Source organism: Sus scrofa, chromosome 6 (genome assembly GCF_000003025.6).
Source record: "Sus scrofa isolate TJ Tabasco breed Duroc chromosome 6, Sscrofa11.1, whole genome shotgun sequence".
In the NCBI taxonomy this organism is placed as follows: Eukaryota; Metazoa; Chordata; class Mammalia; order Artiodactyla; family Suidae; genus Sus; species Sus scrofa.
In genome coordinates, this window is record NC_010448.4 from 106,521,397 (window position 1) to 106,527,396 (window position 6,000).

Here is a 6,000-nt window from a genome sequence, read left to right on the forward strand (position 1 = left end):
TAGTATTGTGAGTAAACCAAATTGCTCTTCATTAAAATGTCATTAATTTGGTTTACATTTGTAACATGCTGGTTAATTGTTAATACAGATCATCTTTTAATCTGATGTAGATGTCCATAAAGAATAACATCAGACTAGGACTGCTGCCACCTTCCAAAAAGTGTCCATGTTCTCTTTGGCCTGGACCTCTAATGTCTGAAGCCGATCATTAAGCTAGTTCTCCCCATTTAGAAACTTCCCTAGCAGTAAAGGAGACATCAACCAGCCTCTTGTTCCTTCTTCCTCTTTCTCCAAACGTGCTCTCATTTCCCATTTGGCACCCGTAGCCTTTTGGCAGATGTCTGCTCTTTTTTTTTTTTTTTTTTTTCTTTTTTTCACCTAGCTGTCTCATCCTTAAAGATGGGTCTAGCCACAAAACCCACTGAGCCATTCAGTTCATGAAATAAACCATGAAATTTTGAATTTCTGGGGCAACTGTTAAAATTAGAATTTATAGTGGGTGTCACAGGATTCATTTGAAAGGAATTAAAGGACTACCTTATTAAAGACAAATTGAAAAATGTTATTTTCCTAAGGTTTCAATCTATTCTTAGATTCTCTCAGGTGTTAGTGACAGAAGGCACACCAAAGGTCTTCAGGCCATCATATGACAGTCTATAAATGTATCAAATTAACATATTATACACCTTAAATTTACACAGTTGTATATAACATATATCCAATTAAAAGTTAACTAAAAAACCCTCTGAACCTTAGGGTTCCCTGGTGGCTCAGCAGGCTAAGGATCCGGCATTGTCACTGCTGTGGTGCAGGTTCGATCCCTGGCCCTTGGGTTCAGCCAAAACAAACAAACAAAAACTGAACCCACATTAAACCCATAAAAACACAAAAACAAAAACTAATTGATAAACTAATGCTACATAAGAAAAGAAAAGCACCTTCAGGTATTTTATTCTACAAAATCACATACATAGAAACTAGCACCTCCCCCTTTCCTGCTTCCTTCAAATTAATGGCATGACATTTACTCAAGTGCTCAAATAAGAAACTTCCCAGTTACCCAAACCTTCTCCTCCCCTCTTCATGTTCTATGTCAAATGAGGCACTGAACTCCATCTACTCAGCATCCTAAGACTTGCGTACATGGCATCGTAGCTCCAGTCTCCTTGTTGGCCTTCATTGTCTCCTGGACCATTTTAATTTTGTTGTTCCTCTTCCTGTTCCCATCCCAGTGTCTTCCATTTGGTGCTATGAATTATCTTTTGCAAAAATAAATTTGATCATATTACTATTTTGCCTAAATCTTTAAGGATGCCCTATATCCGTTCAAAGTTTTTTCTTTAAAAGCCTAATTGTCTTTCTTAACACAGCTTCCCCCTCTAGCTAACTTCTTGTCATTGTGCCTTCATGTGATCTATGACTCAGACACACACAGAGTGACACAACTGTTTGACCCCACAACTCTTTTCTGTGAACACCCGCCTTCTCTATCATGCAAACTCTTGCTCATCTTTGAAGTCCTAACCAAGTGTGGCCACCACCCTCATTCCAGTCTTCTTGAATACTGTGCACGTTCTCCCTTATGCTGTATGCAGTTGCCACGTCAGTCCCTCTGAGTTGTGAGCCTCTGGGTGGTATGGTTTATTCACAAATTGTATCCTCAGCATCCATGGCACTGTTTGGCCATGACAGAAACAAATAAGTATTCATTGAATGGCATGGAAATAAAAACAAGTACAGAATGTACTTTGTGTATCCCAGTAAGACGCCAACCTGAAAACAGTGCCAAGACAACCAGGAAACCAGGTGGTAAAGCTGAGCTGGATGAGGCCAAACCAAGCACACACAGGCCTGCAGTGGTTCATATGGAGCCCTGAGAAATTGCCTGTTGCCAGCCCCCATGACACCTTGTCCTGCCCTGTTCTTTGCTTGTCCTGCCTAATTTCCTCATTCATTTCTCTCAATAGCTTGAAAGTGTCCATTTAGCTCAATCTATTGGGTCTTCTCCTTAGTACCAAAGGTCACTGTATCATGTGTATGTGTGTGTGTGTGTGTGTGTGTAGATAAATTTCCAGAACTAGAGCTAGATGTGTCCACTTAGAGATTTGTATGAATGTGGGAAGAAAAAATACTACAGGGAATGAGAAATAATCCACTGCTTTCTATTGTTTGCCAAATATTAGGATTCACATTTAATTTTCACAACATCCTGTGAAGTGTACACACCACTATTATTCCTACTTTACAGTTAACTGAGGCTGAGAGAGACTGAATTGTGTGCACCCTTGGGGGAGGGGCTTGAATCCAGTTAATGCATGCCTTAATTTAGAGGTGTTCTGTGACCATAATTAGTCTTAAATATTTGTAGTGGACCACATTACAGCTGATCCTCATCTTACAAAGATATCTCTGAAGGGCAAAATAATGAAATGTTTGTTTTCCCCTCAGTTTTTGTGAACACGGGTGGGTTTTGTTTTGTTTTAAGCTTTTCTTTAAAGGCTTTATTTTTTTAGAGCAGTTTTATATTTACAGCAAAATTAAGAGGAAGACATAGAGATTTCCCATATACACCAATAGGTTTTTCTCATCAAGGATTTAACTCCAGGGTTCATTATAAGCAAGAGGATATTCCTATTGAACTTAGACTTCTTTATTTAAAGCAATTTTATTTATCAGGACTTTTTGTGCATATTGTTTACTAATGTCATATCACCGTCCTTTAAAATTCTGTTAATAATTCCCGGCTCATGAACTTGGACTTCTTTAAATTGAAGTATAGTTGATTTACAATATTATATTAGTTTCAAGTGTATAGCATAGTGACTCAATGTCTTTTACAGATTATACTCCCTTAAAAGTTATTATAAGATAATGGCTATAATTCCATATACTATACTGTATTTCCTTGTTGCTTATTTATTTTATGCATGGTATTTGTGTCTCTTAACCCTGTATCCTTAATTTGCCCTCTGCCTTTCCTCTCCCCTTTGGTAGCCACTAGTTTATTTTCTATATCTTGAACTTGGACTTAATGTCAAGGACTTCATTGCTTTTCCACCCAGAGAGTACAGGATGATTTGCCTTTCCTGCTCCTGGGCCCTACACACCTAGCCTTGGGCAGCACTAACAGCCTGTCACTCACTTTCCATTCTAACCAGTTAGCATTTGTTGATCTTGCTTAACAAGATGCTGTATGGTATATAACTAGCAAATAAAAATGATGAAGATTGATTCTTGCCTACTTTCTCTCCCCTCTTCCCCCCCAGCTCCAACACACACAATCTTGTTGCAAAGACAAGTTGTTCATACAAGAACTCTCATCCAACAAAGTGGAGCCGGCTGTTGGTGATGTGAGCCCTTGAAAGATCTGTGGGTCCTTGGCTGGTGAGAGAACACTTCGGAGCCCCCTCTGGGGCTTTGTGTTACTTTCATTACCAGCTCATTCTCTGCAGGCTTCCAGCTTCTTTAGGGTAAACCCTAGGGTATATTCTGTATCCTAACTGCTTAGTCTTTATCCACAAGGATTTTCCTAGTCTTTATTCTGGATAGAGCTCTTTTTTTAAACTAGATCTTCAAAGGGGTAACCAGTCCTGAATATAACTCTGTAATTTAAGAGAAACCAAAATGAAGCTGCTCTCTGCAGACACGTGGGTCTTGGCTTCAGGACAGCTGCCAGTTATTTGCTCTCCTTTGTTGGAGGAGGTAGGTCAGCTGGAGAAGAAGGCCCATGGTGGGTCGGGCAGTGGCAGCGTGTCCTTCTAACTGTGCCCAGGGGAGTGCCAGTGAGCTGGGCCCTGGCCTATGGCCTGGCCTCACTGTTTGGGGATTGCAAGGATAAACAAATATTTTCACAGGGTGCGTCCAGAACTGAGTAGTCAAGGTCATTGTGGTGCAAACAGAACACATGGTGTCAGTGCGTCCTGGGGTCTGGGCTTAAGTGGCCTTTCTTGGCAGCATCGCTAAGGAACACAGAGCATGCTATAATCTCTGCTGTTGATATTGGGTGGACTCTTTCAGCTTAGTGAGACTTCTAGATCTTTTTGCATTTCATGTAGTTTGCGTTGTAAGTTGAGCCAGACTTGCACTGTCCTTGACTGGGCCTCTGCCCAGGATACCTTGCTTCTCCGCTTGGAGCTGACTGCTGGTGCTTGTTTATTAGTTCCACCCAAGAAAGTAGCAAGTACTCACAAGGCATTTCAAATGGTCTTTGGTTGGTTTTCTTTCATAGGCCGGAGTAAGTATAGACATAACTACCTCTCACTTTGAAAAACTTTACTAGAATGAGTCTGAAAAGAATTTTTTTAAGGGTGTGTTTGTTGTGCTTTTTTCTCTACCACACCTGATTTTTTTTCAGTTGGTAACTTGTGCGGTTTTGGAGGGAGTTCTTTCCAGGTAACCATGATATAGGTAAGAAGCATTGAGTGACTGTCAGGATAAGAAGTATCAGAGTTTTCTTGTTTTCTAATGGGATGTCCATCTACATCGAATATATAGTACACAATGTTTTCTAATAAATGTATACCATTGCATAGCTTTGGGAATTTCTTTTTTCTAAGTAGACATCAGGCTAACTCATCTGCAAAGTGTTTATCTGATTCAAAATCAGTGCCTTGTCATTAGCAAACTTCACTTACTAGTTTTAGTCAAGTCTAAGCTGCACAATGGTTGAATTGGTGACTATTATATTTGTTTAACTGCTGTAAAGTAAGTTTGCAACAATAGATGCTCACACTTAAATAGGCCTGCAGAGCACTGGGGCCCTATCAATCATGCAGAGATTTCCCTCCTGCTGTCCCTTCTGATGGACAATTCTGCTGATGTGGATATTCAAAAAGAAGGGATCAGGAAGAACAGATGATGGATAAAGACAATCTTCTGTCTCGAGAGGAAATCGGAGAAATCCTTTTAAGGAATTTCTTTGTCATGGTGTCAGAAGATTAATTATGCTCGTGTGAGAACAGCTTTCTCATTGGGTGAAAAGAGACGTTATCCTTCTGACTTGTGACAGAAGGTTTTCAAAGAAAGAGAGTTAAAGATTTCAGCTCTGAAATCTTCTTATTCTGTTGTCTTCTAAGTGTCCTCCAAGACCCTTGGATTACATCCATGACATTGTGACACTCAACAAGTAATTAATAAATCGGGAATTTTTGTTTCAAGCAACTCCTCCTCCTGTTCCTCATGCAAATCTCTTCAGAGTTCTGAATACCCAAATTTATGTGTTAGGTTTTAAAATAACATAATAGTAGTATAAGTGATAACTTATTATAAGCTAGGAATGGCCTCTTGTTATAGGAACATAGAAGAGACACTGCAGTACAATGCAAAACTTGTACTACAGATTAGTAAACACACTTTTTAACAGGGCAAATAATTCTACAATCTAAAAAGGTATCCTGAAAAAAAATCAACTCTACTGTAGAATTTAATCTGACTGTAAATAGTGATACTGTTTAAGATATTTACATTCCTTAAAAGCTCTCTGAGCATAATGAATCAGTATTCAGAAAAACCTTTGAAAGTTAGACAAAATACATTGCATAAAATACAACACTAGTGGGGTGGGGGATGCACTGAGGGTTTGGGATGGAAATGTTATAAAATCTGGTTGTGATGATTGTTGTACAACTATAAATGTAATAAAATTCAATGAGTAATTAAAAAAAGAAAAACGATAACAGTAAAGTTATTTCAAATAACTTTATTTTCCAGATAACTGCAGCCTTGAAACTTTAAAAAAAAAATGTGTTTCAGTGAAAGATCTTCCTAAAATACATACTTAACACTCTGTCTTTTGAATAATGCAAATTAACTTACTCAGGGTCCTAGTTTTGTTGTTGTTGTTGTTTTGTCTTTTTGCCATTTCTAGGGCCACTTCTGCAGTGTATGGAGATTCCCAGGCTAGGGGTTGAATCGGAGCTGTAGCCGCTGGCCTACGCCAGAGCCAGCGCTATTTGTTTCTACACTAATGGTCTGAGCAGCCATATTTTTATTTTTGTTGTC

General features: G+C 39.0%; 1 long non-coding RNA gene across 1 annotated transcript in view; it reads left to right on the top strand.

The window, feature by feature from the left end:
* Positions 1-3,386, top strand: part of LOC110261181 — a 51,965-nt gene extending 48,579 nt beyond the window's left edge. Inside the window, exon 2 of the long non-coding RNA XR_002345057.1 lies at positions 3,267-3,386. This is a non-coding gene — a long non-coding RNA (uncharacterized LOC110261181). The remainder of the gene's footprint in view (positions 1-3,266) is intronic.